Below are 25,709 nucleotides of genomic sequence, written 5' to 3'. Positions count from 1 at the left end.
AATTTCTTTGTGTGTTAAATTCACTACAGAAACCTATAGAAGATACGATATTTGTCAATCAAAGACAAAGACAATGAAAGCCTGTTCAGATTTTATTTGAGTTACCGCTCGACGTAAATACTTTCGATTATATTTGCGTTACCGTTCGACGTGAATACTTTTGTTTTCAATTTCATCTCTAATCGCTCCACCTGCTGACGTCATTTTCTGCGCGCTGGTTGACCCACTGTCCTTTGATCCTGGCCGCCACTACCCCATCGGCCAGTTTCACGTGGAAAACTATAACTTCGATCGCCTCCATTGGTACCGATCAAAACAAACAAAGCGACTGTGAAAACGGCCCCTAGACACCTTGGTGTGGCGGGTGGTGTTAGCAGCTTACGCTGCAGAAATCCGTTGCCACAGCCACGCCGCGCGCACGAACACATACGCTCTCCAGCACGGAAAATTACTCCACTTAGGCCCGTACCAAGAGTCATGAAGGTCGAGCCGCGTACCTTCCCTTCGACAATGTAGGCACGGCCTCAGACCGTGCCTTCAATCCTTACCACAAGTCACTCGGGAAGGTATATGCACATACACACACTCAGCCTACTTTTCACCTACCTTTTCACGCAGACACATGCAAACACACAGTGCTATTCATGGAGATATGATACCTCCATGGTGCTATTACAGCCATAATATTGTCCGTTTCATTCCGTCTGTCCACTCGTGAACGTAGATGTGGCATCTGCGCATTAATTGTGAGTTTGTGATTGCGTGAAGATCATTTGAATGTTTGTGTATCCAAAAAATCCTTAAACCATCGTATATGAACAGCAAACAGAAGATTTGCATCGATAATATACCATACAAGAACACGAAGAAACAACTTTGTATTTCAAACAGTATAGTTTGATCATACACGAACGATCTACAGCCTTTCAGATACTCATATTTCATCTCATTAAGGGATATAAAGTGACATACGACTCTGCAAGTGTCTATACTCAAGGAATTTTGATGTTGCATGTATAAATAACATGGGTAGCCTAATATATTCGAAATAGCCTAGCATCGCATTCGTTATTATTTATTATTTCATGTATTTTTTTCCATTATTAATCGTTATTTGCATGCAGTAAATTATTAAGATACCCTTTGTTTGCACTTGCAGAGCCAGATGTCTTAACTGAAATGAGAAAGAATTTGAAAACCCATAGATCGTTGGAGAATGTGAGCCACGAAGGTTCCCGCCTGGCTGGTACCTCTGTGCTTTGAAGGCGCGTGCTGTTGTTGTAAACAAGAAAAACATATTCGCTGCAACTATAATATATGACTTTCCAATTAGGGAAAAAAATTTCTCAGGTTGTTGTAACTGAACCGCAACTCTTTGTCACGCCAAATTTGGAAAATGAACATTTTTCATCGAAGGTCTGAGGGAAGACACGGGGTAGACCGTGAATTCCCTTCGTCTCTCCCGCAGACCTTCGATCTTCGTCGCTAAACCTTCGTGACTCTTGGTACGGGCCTTATACTCGTCATATCTCAGCACGCACGCAGCGCAGAGACTTCTGGTTGGTCTCATTCGAAAGAGGAAAACTTGAAGGAAAGGAATGATGTATTTTGAAGTCAGTACAGTGGCGTACCGAGGGGGGGGTGGCATCGGCCATGGCCCCCCCTCCCTTTTGCCGAGAAAAAAAATATTAATGAATAAATATTTATTACAAAAATAATAAGAATTAGTGTTACGATTACGAATGTGTGTGTGTGTGTGTGTGTGTGTAGTTGAGAACTCAGTGGCACCGAGTGACCGAGTTATTTACCGTTTGGTTTGGTTTTGAGTTAATTAATGGAAGGATATAATGTGTGCTATGAGTGAAAAAAAGTAAAGTGATAAAATTATGGTTTCATAAAATTGTGTGATAAGTGCAATGTCAATTTGTCAACTGAGCGGTTGAGGGGTGTTTTTAGAGGGAGCGGGACGGGGGAGCCAGCAGGAAGAAGAGGCGAGGGATACGAGACGGACGGCACGGGCAGAGAGCACGCAAGTCTTAAGAGTAAGCCTTCTTTCCTCTCATATTTACTTGATTTCAGGTGTAAGGTGCTGTCAAAGTGATTGGAGGACTATATACTTATACCCTAGAGGCACCAAGCGAACTTGTCTGGTTACAGTGGTATGTAATATGCTTCTGTACTTTGACGGGGAGAGTGGCAGGCGACGCGAGACGCGTATGAGACCTGTGAAGTCGACCTTTGCCGCTTTATTACCACCTTTAATGACCGTTTTGTGCTTGACCGTGGACAGTGTAGAGTGGCCGAGTATAACTATTGTATGTTCAGCACCTGAACAATGGACCTGCTGAGTTGAATAAGAGCAGGTGATCTATTTTGAGAAACATTCCTTGACGACGTAGGCTCACGTGGCCGTATACAGTATTCATGTTATTCGTATAATATTTTCTGACCATAAATTCCAAATTTTTGAAAATCATGATTGGTAAACTTCACTTTCTTTTGATGTAGTACTATTTTCTATGGCGTGTGTCATTTCTTGAATTCACGCAGGCCTGGGATTTGTGCCTTTCCATTCTTTACATATTTCCTCCTTGCCCATGAAATGGCGGAAAACACTTCACTTTATCTGGTGTAAGAAAAGTCACCACTGACTCAACTGATGCCCCGGACAATTCAGTTAATTAGGTAGGTACATAATGATGAAATAATGAATAAGAGTAATTACTGCAAAACACGGTGGGTGAAGAATCAGTAGGCAGTTAAGCCTAATCTTCAGTGAAGTATATCCTGCAGTAGTGGCATTACTTGACGGTTTATCAACGAACAAGGACTCTGAATTAAGTAATTGGACAAGCAACTGCTTTCAAGAAAGCAATAAGTGACCCAGGTTTTCTCATGGGTTTGGAAGTGCTCACCTCAGTTCTAAGTGTCACTAAACCCTTGCCAGAGAAGCTGCAGGGGTCACAACAAAAACTGATGGATGCTCTTGGAAATGTACATAGCTGCATAGATGTACTTCAGTCTTATCGTGATGGAGATAAGTTCAACCAACTTTTTGCCCAAGCAGAGGAAAGGTACGGAGATATCATCCAGAAGCCTTGAGCAGTCAGTGGCTGTCAGAAACATAAGGCTAACCCTCAATCAGCAACTCCACAGGACTACTAACGAGGAGCTATTTTTCTCACATTTTTGGACTCTATGCTGACACAACTCAGGGAAGCTTTGCATCTGAACACGATAGGAGTCTTGTTGGGAAATCTTGTTCCCTCTCTTTCAGTTGATAATGATTTTAATGAACTGAAGGAGGCAGTTGAATTTAATGGAAAATTTCTTGGTGATGCAGATCTCATTGAAGCTGAATATCTATGGTGGCAAAGTTATTGGAAGCGTCATGAATCTCATGAGAGGCCAAAGGAAGTTCTTCAGAGACGAGACATTGGCATGTGCCAAAAAATTGGGCACATATCCAAATCTTTCCATCTTATTGCAGATTTTTCAACTCTACCTGTCAGGACTTCCACCAATGAGCGATTCCTTAGTGTCCTTAAATTGCTTAAAACATACCTTAGGAACACAATAAAATAAATCATGATCAGTGACAATGACCTAAATTTTGATCATGATGAAGCCCTTGATGAATTTGCACGCAAGAACAGACGCCCAAATTTGAGGTAAACCAGTTTCAATGTATTGTTGTTAACGGTGACTAATTCATTTAGTTAATTCTTATTTTATATTCATAAACTACTTGACCCGCTTTCCATGTATTTTGTAAAAATTATGTATTTCAGCAGCAGCCTGTATAAACGAGGACTACACAACATGTATGAATATAACTTTTTGATCCTTGCCAGTATATTACTTTTTTATCTGAACATGTAGTTCTAAAGTGTTGTTTTGAGGGTAAATCTTTGCATTGCAAATTACAGAAATGAACAAGAGTAAAAGCAATGTTCACTCAAGTAACAAAATAAATACGTTTCAAATTATTTAAATCCCCCAGATTTATGTTGTACTTATATACTACCAACAAATTTCTAAAATATACAATGTATGTATATGTATGTATCAATGCATGTATTTATAAAAAAAATAAAAAAGATTTAGCCTAACGATCTAACCCAAATACCCAAGCTGTATGCGATCCCTGCACTTGGAAAAAAATTCTGGATGCAGAAAAATATATATATATATATATATATATATATATATATATATATATATATATATATATATATATATATATATATATATACAAACATATATTAGCCCCCCCCCCCCTTTTCAATTTTCTGGGTACACCACTACAATTTATTGGTTAAGAGTGAGCGCAGTGGGAAATATAGTGAAAATCAGCAATTTCCACTCACCTAGCCGTAGTATAGAGGGGTTGCACATGACGTCATCAGCAGCGATCAGCTGATCACTTTTCAGCTGCCCCGCAAAGGCCAGCCATTTTGGGAGGCACATATTTACCGTAAGAGAGCTCATCAGCTTTTCCCCGCCATGTTACTGTGTTAGTGTTTGTGTTAGTGTCCATCTATTACTGTGAGGGTGTGGGTGTTAGTGTTCATCTGTTACTGTGAGGGTGTGGGTGTTAGTGTCCATCTATTACTGTGTGGGTGGGTGTGTTATTGGCTCATCAATATATTACAGTGTGGGGGAGGGTGTTAGTGTCCATCTATTACTGTGTGGGTGGGTGTGTTATTGGCTCATCAATATATTACAGTGTGGGGGAGGGTGTCAGTGTCCATCTATTACTGTGTGGGTGGGTGTGTTATTGGCTCATCAATATATTACAGTGTGGGGGAGGGTGTTAGTGTCCATCTATTACTGTGGGTGTGGGTGTGTTATTGGCTCATCAATATATTACAGTGTGGGGAAGGGTGTTAGTGTCCATCTATTACTGTGGGTGTGGGTGTGTTAGTGGCCCATCTGTTACTGTGTGGATGTGGGTGTTAGTGTTCATCTATTACTGTGTAGGTGTGGGTATTAGTTTACCGTTGACCGTTGATGAGGTTTCAGGCCCTGCTCCAGCGCTGATGCAGCACTCCTGTGAGGGCCGTCAACAATTTCAACGTTAGCCTCAATAATAGTCTTCAATGCACTTATTTTCAAATATCGTAGTGAGTGAGCGAGTGTCTTAATTTCTTTCACGAATAATATCACATACTCCATTCCTTCCATAGTACTTTCCATCACTACAAAAAAAAAGGAAATGGGGACTGTCGGTTTCTCATTTGCGTGACCTAAATTTTCCTTCCTTCCCTCCCTTCCTTCTTTTCCACCCTAATCCCTCCCTCCGTCCTCCTCCCCCTCCTTCCTCCTCCTCCTCCTCCTCTGCCGTGACCAGGAATGTGTGTCGTCGGGAAAATCACTTTGAGTCACATTTGCATGGCTAACAGAGCTGAGTGGCGGCGAAGGTGCGGATCAGGTGACAAGGGGTGGTGGGGAGAGAGAGAGAGTATCCATGTCACCGAAATATCCACTCGGGCACTCAGTGTCAGCCTCACTCGTGTGAGGAAGAAATGAGGGACACCATGAGCGACTGGCTAGTATTGGTACTGGTACCGAACAGTCTGGTACCAGTACCGTACCGTATAGCTGATACCGGTACCTGCCCACCCCTATTGTTGAGTAACGTGGGTTCTGTATTGTTGTTCAATTGGCGCGCGGGAAGAATTGAGCTCAGCTGTGTGGCCGCGGCGCCGTGTGAGTCCAGTTGCATGAGACATATGGTGGCCACTCCGTAAAATGTTGCGTATAAGTGAAAAGTCATGTAAATTAAACATTTATTTGGATTTTGGACCCCGCGTTATTTAAAAAATGCGTAAAGCAAACTCGCGTAAATCGAGTTACCTGTAGTATCACAATTAAATATCCAACAATAATTTCCAGCACACTGAACATTCATCACACACAATTTATCTTTGAATACAGACACTGATTAACCCTTTCTGTATGGCGACACCGACATCGGCCTCATGAAGTGCCCAGTGCAATATATGGCGACGTCGGCGTCGTAATTACATTTTGTTTTAGTTGTTCCTGAGTGATTCCGTATTCTGTTCTGACTATACCTAGAGACTCGGTATGTGATACAATGTCTTATTTGACTTTCAGTGTTATTGTGGTGTAATAACGTAAGTGTGTCTTGCGTGCATTTGTACTTGACAGTAACAATCAATTTTAACAGAAAATAACAAAAATAATGAGAAAGAAATGATATATGCGCATATGTGGAGTAGTGGAGTTCCTCTTCCTTTGAGTTGCCAAGTGGCTGGGTAGTGAGTGCTTATCTCACCACCCCCCTCGGCTCAACGACGCGGCCTCCCCTCCCTGCCTCCCTTTCATCCTCCTGCTGTCTCTGTTCTCTTTCATTCTTCCTTCCTTCTACCTCCTCCCTCCAGGGTGTGTGTATTTACCTAGTTGTAATTTTACAGGGCCTGGGCTTACGCTCGTGTGGTCCCATCTCCGTCTCCATTTTCCCTTCTGGCAACTAGTTCCTTCTTCAGGTCATTGAAAATGTTCACAAATCTCCTCAAGTCCTCCCTCATACCCCTTACCTCCTCCTTTGAATCCTCTGCTTCTGTCTCTGATCGTCTCATTCGTAACCATAATCCCGGGGTGACATTTGGCCTGGCGAGAAACAGGAAAGCCCTCCGCCTCAAATATTTCTTCTTCATATCTCCTCGCCATTTTTGCCCAGGCAAGTTCAGCTGTGGCACTTTTCACTCACTTTGGCACACTCCCCCCCAGACAAAACCTATCCTGAGGCCCTGACCCCACAATGTAGGTAAATTTGTCATGTTTCCTGGTCCTTCAAAATAGGCGGGAGAAGATTGGCGGCAACGTTTTGCGCTCCAACAGCTGACGACGGTTTGTGTGTCATGAAAATCCTTCTGCAGCCACCTCTGTGCAATTGGGAAAAGAATCTGTGAATGCAGGAGGACAGGTGTATTAACGATATTACTGGCTGGTCGTCAGTGCAAGGGGTGGCAATTCTCATCCGTTGTAACTCAAGGGCTACCTGTACATATATGGAAAACATTACATTCATGAATTCCAAAGTCTTCTTAATACTCCTCAAGCCATAAAGTATACATCAAAACAAATGACTGGAGTATAATTGTTTGATGGCACAAAACTTTAAGTATGTAGCAAACCCTTCCCTGAGAGGTACACACTTGCATGTACTGAACACTCCCCTGAGAGGTATCTGTGTGTACATTCTAAACACTGCTTGAGTCAGGACAAATTATCACGAGTGAAAAACTTTTGCTAAAACTTGAATCCGAGAAGACCAGCGGAGATGATGTTGACTCCAGCCTCTGCCTGACTCCTCTACTCTAAGCCCGATTAGTTGCCGCATCATAATAAAGGCACGGTGCTTATAGATGCATGATACACTTTTACCATAACTCATGGTAATTTACCCATTACCATACACACAACTTTACTATGCTTGGAATAATTTCCACAGGAGTGTTGGCGATGGTGGTGGCGGCAGTGACGGGCCCAGTGATCCTGCCCATCAAGCTCCTCATGGATGTTTTGGTGAGTGTTATGTAGGATGGAGTGTGTGTGTCTGTATTTACCCAGTTACGTAGTTGCCTAGTTGTGATTTACAGGAACGGAGCTATGCTCGTGCTGTCCCGTCTTTCCAACTACTTACGTCTAATTTGGCCTTAAATGCGCTTATTGACTTAGCCTGTACCACTTCCCTCTCCAGCCCATTCCAGACCCCAACACATCTCTGCGGGAAGCTGTTCTTCTTGATGTCTTCTACAATTTCCTTTTCTCAACAGTTTTCCATTTCCTCTTTAAGTTTCTCTCTTATCAAAAGGTCCTCTCCATCCAATTTCTCTAGACCATTCATCACCCTATACACTGCTGTTAAATTTCCTCTTTCTCTTCTACTTTCCAATGTAGGGAGGTTCAGCCTCAGCAATCTTTCTTCATAAGGCTCAGCCTTGGTGCCATTTTTGTTGCCGCTCTCTGTATCCTCTCCAGTTTTCTAACGTGTTTCTTAAGTGATGGCGACCAAGCCACTGATGCATATTCTAGTCTAGGGCGTATCAAGGTCACAATTAATTTCCTTACCATGTCCTCATCAAGGAATGTGAACGCTGCTCTGATGTTCCTCAGCAGGTTGTATGTCTCAGCTGATATTTTATTCACATGTCTTTCTGGAGACAAGTTCTCTGTGATTATCGCTCCAAGGTCTTAATCCCTCGCCATATCGCGGTTCACTGTATCACGGATTTTTCACTATATCGCGGAATTTTGCGGTTTATAGGTATTTTTATATATTTATTATTTCAAATATTTGTGCGGTAAAATAATCATTTTCTAGCCTAAAAAATGAAAACGATATAAATCAACTTGTCGGAACACACCTAAATAAGCACCTAAGTCACCCACCTATTTATTTATTTTTCCGTCACTGCCTATTGCGCTGTTCACTCCTCCCTACCTCTCTCTTCTTTTCCTGTCCCATTTTCTCCACTCATTTCCCTGTTTCCTCCTTTCTCACACCCTCTTATCTTTAGTCTTATCTCTCACTCTATCACTCTCTTCCTCCCTTTCTCCTTCCCCGTAGATTATATGAACACACACACATACACACATTCACTCACTCACTCATTCACTCACTCACTCACTCACTCACATGCATGCACACACACACACACACACACACACACACACACACACACACACACACACACACACACACACACACACAAGTAATTGAAGCAATTCAGGAAGAAGATCATGAGCTGGTAGGGGAGATCAAGGAAGTATTCAGGCTTGGGAAGTACGAGGAAGGAGCCCAACAACCAGTAAAAATTAGATTTAGGTCTCAAGCTGCTGCGGAAGAAGTGGTGGGAAAGGCATGGAAGTTAGCAAGAACAGAGGCCTACAAAAAAGTCTGGGTAAGAAAGGACACAAGTGTGGAGGAAAGGAACACGATAAGAGAATTGAAGAATCAAGCTAATGAAAAGAATGAAGGAAGATCAGAAGAGGAAAAAAGGAAGTTTTTCTGGAGAGTGATGGACATGGACCTAAGGAAGTGGTACAGAAGGGAAGAGGAGACAGCTTGAAGGTGGCATACACTACTGTGAATGGGTTTTTATCCAGAAGAGGAAAAAAAAGAAGTTTTTCTGGAGAGTGATGGACATGGACCTAAGGAAGTGGTACAGAAGGGAAGAGGAGACAGCTTGAAGGTGGCATACACTAATGTGAACGGGTTAATATCGCCAATGTTAGAAATAGGAGATTACCTGAGCAAGGAAAAAACAGGTGTTATGGGGATTATGGAAACCAAATTGTCTGGCAGTATAGATGCATTTATCATAGGGGATGGTAAATATAATGTATGGATGAGAAATAGAGAAAATAAACAAGAAGTGATGCTATTGATGAAAAAAGAATTGACTGTGGAGGGGGTCACCTATGGCAAAGGGGAAGCGGAGGTCTTAAATGTGGGACTAAGAATGCAGGGGAGGATGCAGAAATATTGTAGTGGTGTATGTCCCTCCAAAAAAACAATTTATGGACAGAGGAATTGTACAAGAAGAAGCTGGAAGACACATTGGATTCCCTAAGGAGATTGCTGGAGGAGAAGGATAAGATTCTGATAATGGGGGATTTTAATTGTAAGGAAGTGTCATGGGAAAACTGGTCAACGGAAGGAAGTGAAGCTTCATGGGGGAACAAGGTTTTGGAATTGGTTATAGATAACGTCCTCACACAGTGGGTGGAGGAAAATACAAGATTCAGAGGAGAAGACGAGCCATCTAGATTGGACTTGATAATCACCAGGGAGCTGGATCTCATAGAGGAGATGAACTATAAGAGCCCTATAGGGAACAGCGATCACGTACTTATCGAGTACATATTACGAGAAGGAGGTAAAATAATCAGGAATGAGGACTACAGGAAAGAATGGTTTAACTTTAATAAGGCAAATTTTGAACAACTTGGGGAACATTTTGAGGCAGCACAATGGGATACTTTTTTTGAGGCTGATAATGTGGAGGAAAAATGGGCTATCTTTCAACGGATTTACAATGAAGGATTGGAAAAGTGGGTACCAAGGATGAAAGAAGGCCGGAAATCAAGAGAAGAGTGGTACAATAGAAAGTGTGTAGACGCCAAGCAGGAAAAGGAGAAGGCATGGAACAAATGGAGAAAAAATAGGAGGATGGATCTATGGAATGAGTACAAAAGGAAGAGGAATGCTTATGTCAAAGTAGGAAGAGAAGAAAAAAGGAATTTTGAGAAAAATATCGTAGATAAGTGCAAAGACCAGCCAAAACTGTTTTATAAGTTCATAAATGGAAAGTTGAAAAATAGAGATGAGATTCAGAAAGTTAAAGTTAATTGTGAAACTTTTGATAGTATAAGTGAAATAGTAGAAGTGATGAATAATTGTTTGCAAACAGTGTTCACAAGGGAGAGTGAGTTTGAAGGTGTAGATGCAGTGCCGGGGAACAGAGTGGGTCTGGAGAGAATACAAACATCAGCAGATGAAGTTAGGAAATTACTGGAAGAACTGGATGCGAGGAAATCAGCAGGACTTTATTTATTTATTTATTTATTTATATATATATATATATATATATATATATATATATATATATATATATATATATATATATATATACATATATATATATATATATATATATATATATATATATATATATATATATATATATATATTTTTTTTATATATATATATATATAAAACTTTCTTCCCGGTGGGGCCTGATGGTCGGCCCAAGGCTTCTTCCCAGTGGGTCCTGATGGTCGGCCCAGCCCGTTGTGGCGCAGGCGAGTGTTTTATAGTGGCGCCATCTTGCATTGGCTCATGTTGCCCTCCCAGAGCTCGTCTTTAATCCTAGAAGCTAGAGTCCGGGTTGATAGGTGGTCTTCTGGATGGTCTATCAAATTGGGTGCTAAAAGAGTGTAACCAGCAAATAGCTGGAAAGTTGAGCAACTTGATTAATGTCTCACTAGCACAAGGGAAGGTATCAAGAGACTGGAAGAGGACTAACATCGTCCCAATATATAAAGGAGGAAGTAAGGAAGATCCGTTGAACTATAGGCCAGTGTCATTAACAAGTGTAGTAGCAAAGATGTGTGAGAAAATTATAAAAAAAACAGATGGGTGGAGTATTTAGAAAGCAACAGTATATTAACAAATAGTCAATTCGGATTCAGAGGAGGGTGATCTTGTGTAACTAATCTGATAAGCTTCTATTCAAGAGTAATTGATATAATACAGGAGAGGGACGGTTGGGCGGATTGCGTGTATTTGGACTAAAGGAAAGCATTTGATAAAGTGCCCCACAAGCGATTAATATGGAAACTCAATCATGTTGGAGGCCTGGGAGGTTCAATGTTGGATCGGATTATGGACTTTTTGATGAAGAGAGAAATGAGAACGGTAATCAGGAATAATAAATCAAGCTGGATGGAAGTGACGAGTGGAGTCCCCCAAGGATTGGTGTTGGCTCCGATTATGTTTGCAATATATATTAATGACATGACAGAAGGGGTGACAAGCTATATGAATATGTTTGCTGATGATGCTGAAATAATGAGGAGGGTGGCTAATGAAGAAGACTGTGTAGCCCTGAGCCAAGATCTCGATAGAATAAGTGAATGGTCACGCAAATGGGAAATGACATTCAGTACAAAGAAATGCAGTGTGATGGAGTTTGATAAGAGCAGTAGACAAATATCGGGGAACTACTTTCTGAGTAATGAAAGAATCATGAAAAAAACAGAGGAAAAAGATCTGTGAGTGACAATAACAGACAAGTTATCCTTTGGAAAACATATAAATAGGATAACTGGGGAAACATACAATCTTCTTAGAAACATAAAAGCAGCATTTACATATCTAGACGAAGAAATGGTGAAGAAACTAATAACATCGATGATACATACGAGACTGGAATATGCAGCATTAGTGTGGTCACCTAGATTGAAGAAAGAAATTAGAAAGTTGGAAAGAATACAAAGAGCAGCGACTAAATTACCGGAAACTCTGAGAGAACGTACTTATGAAGAAAGACTGGAGAAATTGGGACTAACAACACTGGAGAGCAGAAGAGAGAGGGGGACCTAATAGCATTGTACAGGATACAAGAGGGATTGGAGAAATTGGACAGGGAAGACCTAGTGGTACGTGACAAAAGTGTAACAAGAGGCAATGGTAAGAAATTGAAGAAGAGCGACTGTAGGAGAGACATCAAGAAATACAGTTTTCCATACAGAAGCATAACAACATGGAACGGACTTGACGAGGAGACTGTGTGTGCAAAAACAATTCATGAATTTAAAGCCAAACTGGATAATAAGTGTTATGGAGACGGGACAGCACGAGCCTAGTATGGCTTTTTTCCTGTATTTCACAACTAGGTAAACACACACACACACACAGAAGGGGAAATGGGAAGGGTGTGTGGAGGGAGGGGCAGAAGTGAGTCATGTCATGTACTGACCAAAGCCCTGACCTGACTCTCCCTTAAGAACATAAGGAGACTGCAAGAGGCCGAATGGCCTACACAGGTCAGCTCCAGATTCCCCCCACTACCACCTGTCATCCTGCTGCCACTCCCTCCCCACACCCTTCTCATTTCCCCTTCTGTGTGTGTGTATGTATGTATTTACCTAGTTGTAGTTTTACAAGGCCTGGGCCTTACGCTCGTGTGGTCCCGTCTCCGTATCTACATTTATCCAACTTTTCCTTAAAGCTTTGCACACTCCTCGCCGATACTACGTCCTCACTTAGTCTTTTCCAGACCTCTATATTTCTTTGCGGAAAGCTATATTTCTTTATGTCTCTCAAGCATCTTCCCTTCCTCCATTTTTTACTGTGTCCTCTTGTGTGTGTGTGAGAGAGAGAGAGAGAGAGAGAGAGAGTATTCTATATCAGGAATAGCCTATCAATAGCTTCTGTAAATATAACAAGAAAAGGTATGATTATACAACCTATTTTTTATATGGTACAGCACTTCAAAATTCTCTCTCTCTCTCTCTCTCTCTCTCTCTCTCTCACACACACACACACACACACACACACACACACACACACACACACACACACTTGTACGTAACTATCTCTTATCATCATCGCTGTCTATTTTGTGCTGATTTTTCCTGAACAATAAAATTAACAGCAAGGTACATGATGCGTGTGTACGATAGTTTGGCGAGTGGAGATGTCTCCATTCTTTCTCCAAGCCTGTGACGAGAGGTTTTTTTTTTTTTTTTTTTTTTTTTTTTTTTTGCCCACTAGCATCTTTTCACTCATTCTTCATTATTGTTTTACACTATTGACTCAGTACCAGTATTAAGTGTTCATGAGTGTTATCGTTGTTCAGATAAATGAGTACGATGCTGGATGTTAAAGGTGCGAAAATTTGAAAGCATCGGATCAGATTGGGTTAAGCAGCTTTCCATCCAGTTTTTCATAATCCCTTTCAATCCTCCTTTATTCTCTAGCTTCCATAGTAGTCTTGTATGTGGAACTTTGTCAAACGCCTTCTTCAGGTCCAAGTAAACACAATCAACCCATCCGTCCCTTTCCTGTATTTTGTCTGTCACTCTTGAGTAAAAGCTCAGTAAGTTTGTCACACCCCTTTTCTTAAGCCATATTGTTTACTTGTGATTATATTATGCTCTTCTTGAAATCTCGTCCATTGTTACTTTATCACTTTCTCACATATTTTACATACTACACTGGTCAATTATACAGGTCTGTAGTTCAGGGGTTCTTCCTTTTTTCCACTTTTGTATATAGGGACCACTTCAGCCCTCTGCCACTCCTTTGGTACTTACCAGTTGTTATTGGGCATTTAATGATGTCATATATTGGTCTAACCAGCTCATTTCTGCATTCTTTCAATATATACCCTGAGACTCCATCCAGTCCTACAGCTTTCCTCTCTTCCTGCTCTCCCAACAACTAATATATCTCCTCTTTATTTACTGTAACTTCTTCCATATGAACATTTATCTTGTTTTCTTGTGGCTCATTAAATATTGATTCATTAGTAAAAACTTGCTGGAATTTTTGTTTAGTAATTCCGCCATGTCTTTAGGTTCATCGATTGTCACATTCCCATCGCTCAGTCTTTCAATTGTTTCTCTTGGTTTAACCCTTTCATTGCTAAGCGCTCGCAATGAGACTATCCCCTCAGGCGCACTCGGGCACCCCAGTGGGGGAAGGGGATCTCTTTTAACCACTATATCTCAAAAACTATTCATCACAGCTACAAAACAAAAACACCATTTGAAAGAGGAGGCCAAGATCTATAAGATTCAGTTATGTAAGCCTCTCCTGCGAATGTACAGGCACGTTCAGGGGGTGTTTTTTGCTGTGAGTGCGACTGGCGCTCACAGTGAGCTTTTAGCACCACCAGCAAGTGACGCTAGTGCTCGCTCTTTTAACCACTGTATCTCAAAAACTATTCATCACAGCTACAAAACAAAAACACCATTGGAAAGAGGAGGCCAAGATCTATACGAATCAGTAATGTAAGCCTCTCTTGCAAAAGTACAGGCACGTTCAGGGGGTGTTGCCTGTGAAGACATATATTTATATGTGCGCGACGGTCAGCCGTAAGGCAACTACTGTAGATCTCTTGATGATGGGGTGCTGGTAGGGCAGTATTGCCAACTGCAAAATTTACAACTATTTGGTCAAAATATCAGTCATGTGATAGGTGAAGCTATGCAAAAATGTCGCTATATTGGTCAACAATTAACATCCACCAGTTGCTCGTCCGTAGATTTTCCGCGCTGGGCTGACATGATTTTCCACCAAATTTAGTGAAGAACCCACTCAATTGGCAATCCTGTGTTGTGTTGTGAGAATTAGTGTTGGAACACTCTCATACACGGGAGATTTGAGTGCAGCTGGAGGTCGCAGCGAGCGTTTAGCGCCACCAGCAAATACGCCTAACGCCCGTTGCAAGCGTTTGGCAATGAAAGGGTTAATCTTACCATTTATGAATCTATAAAATAGTTTAGGTTGTTCCTTGCACTCTTCCACAATATCCTTTTCATATCCCTTTTCTTCTTCCTTCTTTATTTTCACGTATTCATTTCTCGATACCTTAAATTTTTTTTTTTTTTTTTTTTTTTCCCTCAGCACACCTTGCATCAAACCAGCCCTTTTTTTTCTTCTTTTTTTTTAGGCCTGTATTCTGGTACAAACTTCTTAACCCCTGTTTTATATGCCTCCATAAAAATATCATACTTTTCTTGCACTTCACTTGTTCCCATTAGCTCATCCCAGTCCAGCTCTCCGTAATATTTCCTAAGATTTTCCACGTCTGCCTTCCTATAGTTTAACCTTTTATATGATTCATCCTCTTCACTTCCTTCCTCCTCCATTTCTATCTCTATGAGCATGTGGTCACGCTTTCCCAGAGGGCATCCGTACCTTAATTCATCCTTCAAGTGTATTCCTCTTGTTAACCCCAGGTCCAGTCTCGCTGGTTCATCGTCACTTCAATATCTTGTGTTTTTCTTCACCCTTTGCATCATCAAGTTTTCCATCATCAATCTTAACAATCTTTCCCCCCATGCCATATCTCCACCACCGCTTTCAAACATCTCCCAATCTACCTCTTTACAATTAAAATCACCAACTAATACGTAGTACTCTTTTGTTTGCCTTGAGTATTCTACTTAAACTCTGAATGGTATCTTCAATCATGATTTCATGTTCTTCTTTACTCCATGAGTTTGTTCTAGGTGGTACATACGCTGTTGTGATCGTCATCCTTTCTCTGTTTTTGTTCTCCAAATTTACACACTCACTATTTCTGCTTTTCCTTTTCCTTATACTACTGATTTTACTAATAACTCCTTCTTTGTCATTATCATCACTCCTCCACCACCTTTGCCCACTCTATCTTTCCTCCATACATTGTACTTTTATCAAACACTATTTGGATGTCTTCATTTAGTTTAGTTTGTTAGGCATACTATCATTGGCTCCTTCTCTTGTAGGTAGTCTTGTAATTCCAGCTTACTAGATATTAGTCCGTCTACATTTGTATACATTAGGGATGTACCAATACCAAACTTTTCACCGATACCGATACCCCAATATTTGACCGATACCGATACCTGTGCACTGTTTTATTTTTTTATTTTTATATATATATATATATATATATATATATATATATATATATATATATATATATATATATATATATCTATATATATATATATACCACAATTCCAGCAGCTACAGGGCAATATCGAATGTTAAGAAGAAAAAAAAAGACCCACGACTCGTTGTTCCACCATACGAGTAGGAGGGAAGAAAGCAAGGGAGGAGGCGCCTCGTGAGGTCTAGTTGACTCAGCTAGGTTAGCTTTAACTTAATTGCCATACATTTAGACTGTGAAGAAATCCCCAGACCCTGGCAGCGTCCCCCGTTGCGGGGCGACTGTCTGACTGACTGAGGCAGGCAAATGAGGTGAGTGGAGGGGCTCCGCCAGTCCCGAGCCGAAGCTACTGAAACTGTATTGTACGCGTCCGTGGTAACAAAGGCTATACTGTATACTAAGTATTATATACTTGCATTCAAAGTAATATGAATCATCGTTTAAAGTGAGGAGAATTAAATCGCGGGAAATTCCAAACCATATAATAGACCTATCATGATACTAGATAATTACACTTTTCTAATACTTTTTCAACAATTTAAAAAATACAATTTCTATTGAACAAAATTATTTGCAACGAGTGACATGCGACGTACTAAACTCCTTCAAGTATCGATAATATCGGCAGAAAATCAGCCGATACCGATACTCTTAAAATGTGCCGATACCACCGACACCGATACCAATACATCGGTACATCCCTAGTATACATCACATTCAATCCCTTTATTGTGTTGATCTTGTCTAACTTTCGTTCTCTTTCATCTTCTCCCTTCTGTACCACTTTCTGACTCGATCTCCCATAACTCTTCAAAAAACACCACTTTTTCCTCTTCAGATCTTACATTATTTCTGTCTTTTGCCTCTGTTAGTAATTCATTCCATTTCTCCCTTTCTTCTTCATTTCTGTGTGTGTGTGTGTGTGTTCACCTATTTGTAGTCTACTGGGCCCGAGCTAAGCTCTAATAGTCCTGTCTCCATATCTACATTCATCCAGCCTTTCCTTCATTTGGTGGACACTGCTCGCCTCCACCACCTCTTCCCTCAAGCTCTTCCATGTATTTTCCTAGTTGTAATTTTACAGGGCCTGGGCTTACGCTCGTGTGGTCCCGTCTCCGTATCTATAATTATCCAACTTTTCCTTGAAACTTTGCACACTCTTCGCCGATACTATTTCTTCACTTAATCTGTTCCAAACCTCTAATGCTTCTATGTGGAAAACCAGGGTTGGCACTTTAAACCAATAAAAAAACGGTGTTTTAAACCAACTAATAAAACCATTTTTTTTTTTCTTTTGTGTGTGTGTGTGTGTGTGTGTGTATCTTTGTTAGTTTCATCAGTATTGTGGTTTTAACTATATGTAAAATTTTAATTATGTACAGCAGGGTTGGCAGTTTAAACCAGGGGTGTCAAACTCAAAACCCTTGGAGGGCCAATTCATACTCTGAAGTGCCGTCATGGGGGCCAACAAGGGTAGAAAATACATTAACAAGATTGAAGTTACCGTGATACCGCGGGCCATTTATGACTATCCCGCGGGCCATGAGTTTGACACCCCTGGCTTAAACCAAAAACCCATCAATAAAACCAGTGGTTTTTTTTAATCTTTTTTAGTTTCATCAGGTATTGTGGTTTTAATTTTTTATTATGCACAGTCATTTTACTAACACCAGGATGAAAATGTCAGTTGGTAAACTCAAATCTCTATTCAAATGCTGTACTTTCAAAGTAACTGAAAACATAATTTGGTACATTATATAAATAAATATATTTGCCATTTCACTATACAGCAAATAAATTGTTTAAAAAAGATCCTTTCCAACCATGCTTACAGAAAAATACTGGTAGCTAAATTATGTGTAAATATATAATTATGTAGTACAATACTTATTCATACTTATTGTTTTCTGAAACTTACTGAGCAAATGCATATAACATACAGTACTGCACTAAGCCACAGAAATCAGGTATGTGTAATTTATAATGGAGTACAACAAATTTATATTAATTCCTACAGAGCAGTTATGTATTTCATACATTACTGCGCTGATCCATACACATACACACACACACACAAAAAAAAAAAAATGGTAGTTAAATTTCAGTGGCATACAAAACATTTATATTTGTAATATACAGGTATAGAAAGCAAAGAGCAAGTCTGTATTACTGAGCAGTAAGTGCATCACTGAGAAACCCAGCTTAACCTTGCATTATATTTTCCATAGGCCCATTTGAGCTGGGGCTATGATAGAAACAACACGAACAATACGCGTTATGCAGTGATCAGGAACTTTAGGTCCTGAAATGGTACCAAGAGGAACGGTACCCTCATCTGATGTGTATAATGCTTTTTTTTTATGTTTTATTCACTAGATATATCATAGAATCTGGTCAACGTCTTTGACTTTCAGCACCTTATTATGAATATAAATGAAATTATATTAAAAACACCCCTGAATATACCAAAAATTATGCCAAATGAGGTTAGGCATAAAACTAAATTTCCAGTATGCCAACCAGGCCTGGAATATACCAAATTGGCATAATTATGCCAAACCTGGCAACCCTGGTGGGAAGGGAAAGAGTGACTCACGATTCTAGTCATTCAGAACTGTGAGCTGTGGTCGGGAGCAAAGTGAGTGTTGTGTACCGGTAGTGTATTACTGTAGCAGCGAGGTAAAGTGTAACTAGGTTTTGTAGGGGGGGCATCGTGAATGCAGTCATCACCGAGGGGGGGGTCACTGTCCTGGAAGCTGCAATGGTAATCGTCTCCTGAATAATTGCCAGGACCACTATTCTAATGATTTTCAGCCCTAGTGACTATTTTCATTAATAACTCAGAATAAGTATTACTTAGGTTCTAGCACAGTAGATATTAGATGCATGCTGTCCATGTTGCATGGTGACACTGGCGTCTGTGGACTGTAAATTGTACACACGTACAGTCTGTGTATGCTAAGGCGGCCATTGTTGTCCAGTCATCATCATAACAGCGCCCCTAACACCGGGGAGTGTGATGCAGCGGCAGTATGCGGTGCGGGATATAGCCAGGAAAGCCCCCTCTCTCTCTCTCTCTCTCTCTCTCTCTCTCTCTCTCTCTCTCTCTCTCTCTCTCTCTCTCTCTCTCTCTCTCTCTCTCTCTCTCTCTCTCTCTCTCTCTCTCTCTCTCTCTCTCTCTCTCTCTCTCTCTCTCTCTCTCTCTCTTTTCCAACTGTTTTTGCAGCATTCAACTGGAAAATTGGAAAAGGTCTTTCATGTTTTACTACTCCTTAACATTGCAATTAAAAAGCATGTTAGAGAAGCTGCATTTTGCCTCTTTTACAGATTGTATGAAGATCAAATGAATATATTGCTAAATCCATCTCTAAATCTATCTATAATTCCTTCTCAAACTCATATATGTATATACGGATAGAATTACTGGAATAAAAAAACAAAAGAAAAAAAAAGAATGTTTAAACCCCAAAAAACAGTTTAAACCAAAAAAAACATGGTTACAACTTTTTTTTTTTTTTGTTTTTTTTTTGTTTTTGCCAGACCTGTGGAAAACTAAACTTTTCTGAGTCACTCAAACAGGTTCCTTTATTTAGTTTATTTCCATGTCCTCTCAGCCCCTGCATTCACACAGTAGAGATCATCTCTATCCACCTCATCAAATTTATTTACCAACTTATACAGTGTGATCAGATCTCTCTCCCTTCTTTGTTCCAGTGACGTCAAGTCCATCTCCCTCAGTCTGTTTTCATACGTCATATTCAAGAGTTCTGGGACCATTTTAGTTGCAATTCTCTGCTTCCTTTCCAACTTTCTGATATCCCTCTTTTTGTGAGGCGACCACACAACTGCAGCATATTCGAGTTTCGGTCTTATCAGTGTTGTTATTATTTTCTTCATCATTTCCTTGTCCATATAATGGAATGATACCCTTATATTTTGCTTCATCCTGTAGGTTTCTCTAAATTAATTGTTTATGTGCTGATACTATATCCTCGCTCAGACTGTTCCAAACCTCTACATTTCTTTGCGGGAAGCTATACTTCTTTGTGTCTCTCAAGCATCTCCCCTTTCTCAATTTTTTACTGTGTCCTCTTGTATTTCTGCTTATGTTTCCTTCTGTTAGTAGCAGTTCTTCATTATCTACTTCATCTGTCCTCTTGTATTTCTGCTTATGTTTCCTTCTGTTAGTAGCATTTCTTCATTATCTACTTCATCTGTCCTCTTGTATTTCTGCTTATGTTTCCTTCTGTTAGTAGCATTTCTTCATTATCTACTTCATCTGTCCTCTTGTATTTCTCCTTATGTTTCCTTCTGTTAGTAGCATTTCTTCATTATCTACTTCATCTGTCCTCTTGTATTTCTGCTTATGTTTCCTTCTGTTAGTAGCATTTCTTCATTATCTACTTCATCTATTTTGTTTAATAATTTATAAATTTGGATTAGGTCTCCCCTTTCTCTTCTTTGTTCCAGTGTTGTTAAGTTCATTTCCTTTAATCTTTCCTCGTATATTAATCCCTCCAACTCTGGGACCTTTTTTGATGCCACCCTCTGTATTCTTTCTAGTTTCTTTATATGCTTCTTCTTATGGGGGGACCACACTACCTCTGCATATTCTAATTTTGGTCTTATCATGGTAGTGATTAGCCTTCTCATCATGTCCTTGTCCATGTAGTTAAATGCTACGCCAATATTTCTCACCAAGTTATATGTGTCTCTAAAGATCCGATTTATATGACTCTCTGGTTGATTATCATCCCTCATCACTACTCCCAGGTCTCTCTCTTCATGCACTTTTTTTAATGTTTCACCATTTCCCATTTTGTATATCCAGATTGGTCTTGTTTCACTTTTACCCATTTCCATAACATGACATTGTTTCACATTAAATTCCATCTCCCAGTCCATACTCCATTTCCAAATTTTGTATAGGTCTTCTTGCAATATTTCACAGTCTTCTTTGTTTCTTATATGTTTTTGTAGTTTAGCGTTGTCAGCAAATAGGTTTATGTAGCTATTAACTCCTTCAGCCATGTCATTTACATATACCAGGAAGATTATCGCTGCTAATACTGAACCCTGTGGTACTCCGCTTTCTACATTTCTCCATTCTGATTTTATGTCCTTGACCACAGTTCTCATCTCCCTTCCCATTAGGTAGCTTGCCATCCATTTTTTCATATTTCCTTTCAATCCTCCTTTATTTTCCAGTTTCCATAATAGTCTTGTATGTGGAACTTTGTTAAAGCCCTTTTTTAAATCTAGATAAATACAATCAACCCATCCATCCCTTTCCTGTGTTCTGTCTGTCACTCTTGAGTAAAAACTGAGTAAGTTTGTAACACATGATCGGCCCTTTTGAAATCCATGTTGTTTGCTGGTAATTAACTTATGCTCTTCTAGAAATTCAGTCCACTGCTTCTTTATTATTTTCTCACATATTTTGCACAAAACACTTGTCAGGGATATGGGTCTGTAGTTTGAAGGTTCATCTTTCCTTCCACTGTTATATATGGGGACCACTTCAGCCCTTCTCCACTCATTGGGCACCGTACCTGTTGCTACTGAGCATCTTATGATGTCGTATATTGGAACAATTAATTCATCTCTACATTTTTTTTAAATATACCCAGAAACTCCATCCGGTCCTACTGCTTTTCCCTCTTCTAGTTCTCCCAGTAATTTATGGATCTCTTCTTTGTTTACCATAATCTCTTCCATATGAACTTCTATTTTATTCTCTTGTGGCTCAATAAAGATTGTTTCTTTGGTAAAGACTTGCTGGAATTTTCTATTTAATAACTCTGCCATACCTTTAGGGTCATTGACTTCCACATTCCCGTCTCTCAGTCTTTCTATTGTTTCTTTCGGTTTAGTCTTCCCATTTATAAATCTGTAAAACAACTTGGGCTGTTCTTTGCATTTTTCCACAATATCCTTCTCATATCCCTTTTCTTCTTCTTTCCTTATTTTCACATATTCATTTCTCGCCATTCTGAAGTCTTCTTTGTTTCTTTGATTCTTCCTTCTTTTTAGTCTTTTCCATGCTTTGTCCCTTTTTTCTTTTGCGTTTGCACATTTGGCATTAAACCAGTCCTTCCTACCCTTAACTTTGGGTCTGTATACGGGTACATATTTTTTGACACCGGTGTTATAGGCTTCCATAAAGATATCATACTTTTCTTGTACTTTATTTTTTCTCAGTAACTCATCCCATTCCACTTTCTCGCAAAACTTCCGAAGGTTTTCCATGTCTGTCTTAATATAGTTTAGCCTGTTTGATTTGTAAGATTCGTCCTCTTTAGTAACCTCCACTTCTGTATCAATCTCTATGGTTACATGATCACTCTTGCCCAGTGGACATCCATACCTTAGTTCATCCTTGATGTATATTCCTTTTGTTAGTACTAGGTCCAGTCTTGCCGGTTCATCGTCACTTCTATATCTTGTATGTTCATTCACTCTGTGTGTGTGTGTGTTTTTATTTACCTAGTTGTGACATACAGGAAAAGAGTTATGCTTGCGCTGTCCCGTGTGTGTGTGTGTGTGTCTGTGTGAGAGAGAGAGAGAGAGAGAGAGAGAGAGAAAGGAGACTTTTTTGAAAGACAAAGAAGTACAGTTTTCCACACAGGAGAGTGGATACATGGAATGGACTCAGCAAAGACATTGTTGAAGCAGGCAGTGTCCATAAAATGAAGGAAAAGCTGGACAAATATTGATTGTGAGACAGGACTGTCCGAGCTTGAGCTCAGGCCCTGTTCACTACAAATAGGTAAACACACACTGAGGAACTTTGTGATGGCAGAAGGAGGCATAGGACTTTGAGTGCGGGGAGTATGAGGAGGAGGAGTAGCAGCAGGATGTGGAAAAGTATGAAGAGCAACAGGGATCAGGGCGAGGCAAGGGTGATGGTGTAGGCAGGGCAATGGGGGAGGGAGGGGAGGGGGGAGAAAAAACTGAGTACTGGGAGAGTTGTCGACCAAATACCCTTTAGTACATGGTTGACTGAACTGAACTGAATATATCACGGTGCAGGGACTGCTTTTATAAATGCATGATAAATATTTACAGTCATATATAGGTATCATAATATTGATTTACCCATTACCTTATTTACATTAATGATATAAACAGATTTACTGTTATTGGAATATTTCCACAGGAGTGTTGGAGGCAGCGATGTGCCCAATGATACTGCTCATCAAACTCTTAAGTCTCTGCTTGTTTTGGTGAGTGTTATGTACGATGGAGTGTGTGTGTGTGTGTGTGTGTGTATTTACCTAGTTGTAGTTTTACAGGGCCTGGGCTTTATGTTCGTGTGGTCCCGTCTCCGTATCTGCATTTGTCCAACTTTTCCTTAATGCTTTGCACACTCCTCGCCGATACTACATCCTCACTTAGTCTGTTCCAAACCTCTATATTTCTTTGTGGGAAGCTATATTTTTTTATGTCTTAAGCATCTTCCCTTCCTCAATTTTTTACTATGTTCTCCTGTGTTCCTGGTGGTAATTCCTTCTGTTAGTAGTAACTCCTCGTTATCTACTTCATCTATTTTGCTCAATAATTTATATATTTGTATTAGGTCTCCCCTTTCTCTTTGTCCTAGTGTTGGTAAGTCCATTTCCTTAAGTCTTTCCTCATATGTCAATCCCTCCAGCTCTGGAACCATTTTTGTTGCCATCCTTTGTATTCTTTCTAGTTTCTTTGTGTTTCTTCTTATGGGGAGACCACACTGCCTCCCCATATTCCAACTTTGGTCTGATCATAGTGGTAATTAATTTTTTCATCATATCCTTACCCATGTAGTGGAATGCTATTCCTATATTTCTCACCATGTTATACGTATTACCGAATATTCGATTAACATGACTCAATGGCTGTTTATTATCTGTGTGTGTGTGTGTGAGTGTATATGTGTTAGTGTGTGTATTTGCTCAATCTATATTTGTCCAGCTTTTCTTTCATTTTATGGACACTGCCTGCTTCAACAATGTCATTGCTAAGTCCATTCCATGTATCCGCTCTCCTGTGTGGAAAACTGTACTTTTTTGTCTTTCAAACAAGTCCCTTTTCTCAGTTTCTTGCTGTGTCCTCTTAGTTGCCTCCCCCTTCATCATCTCTATCCAACACGTTCATTCCACTTGTATTCCTGCACAATGCTATCAGGTCTCCTCTTTCTCTTCTTTCTTCCAGTGTTGGTAAGGCCAGTTCCTCTAATCTAGTCTCGTATGGCAGGTTTGATACTTCTGGTACCATCTTAGTTTCAATCTTTTGGATCCTTTTGAGTGTCCTTGTACTGAAATAGTCTTACCTCGGCTTTCGAGTTTAGTTTGTGTTGGAATTTTGCTTGCACACCAAAACACTCGTAAACCAAAACTAATTTCCCCATTGAAATTAACCCCTTCCCAGCGGCAGGGCAGATGTAAGTACTACCAAAAAAAAAAAAAAAATCATCTCTGTATAGACGCTGTCGACTTTCATCCATACCTGTATATACACAGTCAGCGCCACTGAAATTGGCGTGAGCAGTTTTTTGCCACACGCCGGGCATACACGTGAACAAAACAATAGAAAAATTGTATTTATGGGGTACTTACTCTACCTCTTGTACTTTGTCGCGTATCCCTTCTTCATGCAGCTCTGGAGACGTCGGGGAACGGAGAGGGCAAGGTTCTGGAGGAGGTTGGGGGACAGGTTTGCCCAGATGTCTTGCAGCTCGGCGATAAGATTTGGTATGCTTGAAGTGTTGCGACCCCGTAGGTGGGCTTTCATCAAAGCCCACAGGTTCTCGATGGGGTTAACCCCTTCAATACAATGACGCCTACGTAGGCGTCATGAAGCCCCAGTAGCATATACGATGACGCCTACGTAGGCGTCATATTTCTATTCTGTTTCTTCTTCTATTGAGTTGTCCCGTACTTTGTGTTGGTTACTAAGTAAAGACGCCGTATGCTGTCCTTGAAATCCTATTGCTCCTCCCACCATCCTTGTTCCCACCAATCACAAAAAATGAGCTACAGTATGCACCGCCTTCTTCCCGCCTTGTGTCTAAAATTAGGAAGTCTCATTCTCTCTCTCTCTCTCTCTCTCTCTCTCTCTCTCTCTCTCTCTCTCTCTCTCTCTCTCTCTCTCTCTCTCTCTCTCTCTCTCTCTCTCTCTCTCTCTCTCTCTCTCTCTCTCTCTCTCTCTCTCTCTCTCTCTCTCTCTCTCTCTCTCTCTCTCTCTGATAATTTCTCGACATTCTTCCTCCTCTACACAATCATCTGCTTTCTCTATTTCTTTCCCCCTTGCCCCTTTCTTTATTTCGCTTTGTTTTTTTTTTTTTTTTTTTTTTTTCACATTGGCGCAATTTATATTATGCATAGCAGGTATATGTTGACTCGTCGTGTATGCTGCTTTGCAAATATGGGATACATGTAATGAGGGCTTTCAGCAGCATAATAGACGGAGGCGACAAGCAGATACATGCCGGCTCAGGTTTCCCGCGCACGTAGTCGACACCAACAA

General features: G+C 40.3%; 1 long non-coding RNA gene across 1 annotated transcript; it reads left to right on the top strand.

Moving 5' to 3' along the window:
- The first annotated feature begins 1,944 nt into the window (after positions 1 to 1,944).
- On the top strand, positions 1,945 to 25,355 carry LOC126994751 (uncharacterized). The gene is made up of 4 exons (XR_007749546.1): positions 1,945 to 2,042; positions 7,484 to 7,557; positions 23,365 to 23,431; positions 24,841 to 25,355. It is a non-coding gene; the product is annotated as an uncharacterized LOC126994751 (long non-coding RNA).
- The last annotated feature ends 354 nt before the right edge of the window (positions 25,356 to 25,709 follow it).

This window comes from Eriocheir sinensis, unplaced genomic scaffold, assembly GCF_024679095.1.
Source record: "Eriocheir sinensis breed Jianghai 21 unplaced genomic scaffold, ASM2467909v1 Scaffold866, whole genome shotgun sequence".
Taxonomy (NCBI): domain Eukaryota; kingdom Metazoa; phylum Arthropoda; class Malacostraca; order Decapoda; family Varunidae; genus Eriocheir; species Eriocheir sinensis.
Note: the sequence above shows the minus strand (reverse complement) of the source record. Positions and strands in the feature narration are given on the sequence as shown.